Below are 2,645 nucleotides of genomic sequence, written 5' to 3'. Positions count from 1 at the left end.
GGCTGGATGGACCGGTCTAAGAGCTAGCCAGCTCCGAGGTTCAGGTAAGCATAACCTTTTTTAGTCCCTAGATGATCCCTAGATGAAAACAAGCAGTTAACCCTTGCAGTGCAGAGGTAGCCCCCCTGCAAGGGTTAATAAACATTTTGCACAGAGCTGTTAACCCTTGCAGTGCAGAGGTAGCCCCACTGCAAGGGTTAATAAACATGTTGCACATGTTTAAGGTTAACACAGAGTATGTATAATAAAAATCACAAAAGAATATCCTTATGGATTACTCCATTAAACATGAATTAAGGCAAGCTAGCATTGGATAGGATTGGAAACTACCACCCACCTACTGTAGGCAGCCACTTGTCCACCATGTTGGTGTGTGGTTCCCACAACGGTATCTGACCCCCAGCTCAGGTTTGTTGTTACTTGGCACAAGCATTCACTTGTTGTTGCGGTGAATAGAGAACACCCGGTGATGGATCTACTGGCAGAAATTCCTGGTTGGTTTCTGTCGGTACTTTGGTATCCTGATCTGCTCAAATCCTGTCAGCTATTTGGGTTACCAATTCAGCCCGATTGCTGGTTTGTGCATATTTCTGACAGCTTCACTGTCATTGGTAGTGCAATAGGACATGCCTGAATACCATCTACCCTCTTTCAGTTAATAGGATTATGCTTCTGTGTGTTGATTTGATATGGTTCTTCTGTTGCTGGCCTTCTTGTCAGCTGTTGCCAATGTAGCATACCTGACAACACATCTATGCCCAAATCCCCTGTCTCATGAAGATGAGGTAGACCTTTCATATACACCTTGTTCTGAATCTACACCACTATAGTCAGGGTGAATCAATGCCAGTTCATGATAAACACATTGTAATAAATCTTCCAGAACATGCAATACTAAATTATAGGCACAATTACTGTTATGTAGACATCTGGAGAGATGCATCCATGGACGAAGACAAATACATTCCATAACTCCTAGGTTTAGAGCTTGAATTGCATACCTCCCAACATTCTGAGATGAGGAAGGGGGGCACCTTCAAGTGCAAAAGTATGTAGGCAAAGGACACAACCCTACCATGACCACAGTTACATGGTAGGTACATGGTTACATTAGTACCCTCAAGTACTTTTTAATCATTCCTTTTCCATTATACCGATTCTACAGTATAACAAATACAACAATGTATAGGTTGGATGAAAGGTGTAGTGAAATAAATCACTTTTTTATAGATGTTTATACATCAGACCAAAAAAAGAGACGCGTGGAAAGAAAAGGGGAACAGAGCTATTTCCAATGTATAGGTTGGATGAAAGGTGTAGTGAAATAAATCACTTTTTTATAGATGTTTATACATCAGACCAAAAAAAGAGACGCGTGGAAAGAAACAGGGAACAGAGCTATTTGTTCCAAAGAGGGACAGCTGGGAACTAGGGAATGGTGTTAGCAGTCCAATATTCCATGTCAGGCATATTTCCCCTTGACTTTGTTTACAGATGTATTTGAGAGAGATGTGGCTTACCAAATTAAGGCTACAAACAATCTGCCAGCTGTCAAGATATTGTTTGCTATCTTCCATTTTAGATTTTGTAATCCTAGGATAAGATTTCTCAAGATAAACTAAACGGGATCTGAGTTTCTTTATTGGATAGTGTTAGAGAAATTCCTTGCCAGTAGGTCTGTGAAGGTTCACAGACCTAAAAATCTGTTTGTCGCAACCAGGTGTTGATTGCATTTTACAGATATCCTTGCCAGTAGGTCAACAAAAAGGTGCATGAACAGTAAATACGTTCAGTTAATCCAAATACTTCACAGCTTCTTCAGTGAATATGAAATCAGTCTGGAGAATTTATTGGAAGAAGATAGAAGAAATTATACCACTTAAAGGGAAACTACACTGAAAGAAATATGGAAGCTGCCATTGCCAACCTGTTTCTGAAATGAGTTACCTGGTTGTCTCTGGCTTCAGTACTTTCAAAAGGTGCCCATACACCTTACAATTATCTGCAGATGTTCTGTGGTCAGATGGAAAAGGTGCAACAGATTACTCCATCTACACTTAACTGTGTGGATGGAGGAATCCCCACCTGGGCCAAGCTTCCGTAATCTTGCTAGTTGGCCCCGCTGGCTCTCAAAACACCTGAACAATGCCTGCATCCAATCAGATTTTTCAGGTATTTAGAGAGCCAGTGGGGCTTACTAGCAAAATACTGAAGCTTGGCCCAGTGGGAGATTCCTCCATCCACACAGTTAAGTGTAGATGGAGCAATCTGTTGCACCTTTTGCATCTGACCACAGAAAATCTGCAGATAATTGTAAGGTGTATGGGCATTTAGTCTCTGACCTAGAACAATCAAGCAGATCAGGAACATCACAGTGACGTCAAAGCTTTTGATATGCATACTTGTCGTTGGTTAGTTACTTAAAAGGTTCGGAAGCCATTAGATAAGTATGAAAGACAATCACCTAGCATTTTCAGAAGGGGAGGACAGAAATGGCAGCCACTTGCTAACATAAGCATGATTTTATATTTACTTTCTCCCAGTTATGTACAGAAATCTTTTTAACAATCTCCTAGATTTATTTTCAGGTGGGTATATGAATATAATCTTTGGAAAGCTGCTTCAAACATATCTTCTTGCCAGTC

The sequence above is a fragment of the Nanorana parkeri genome, unplaced genomic scaffold (genome assembly GCF_000935625.1).
Source record: "Nanorana parkeri isolate BGI_ZX_2015 unplaced genomic scaffold, ASM93562v1 scaffold732, whole genome shotgun sequence".
In the NCBI taxonomy this organism is placed as follows: Eukaryota; Metazoa; Chordata; class Amphibia; order Anura; family Dicroglossidae; genus Nanorana; species Nanorana parkeri.
The sequence above is the reverse complement of the archived record's forward strand: the minus strand, read 5'-3'. Positions refer to the sequence as shown.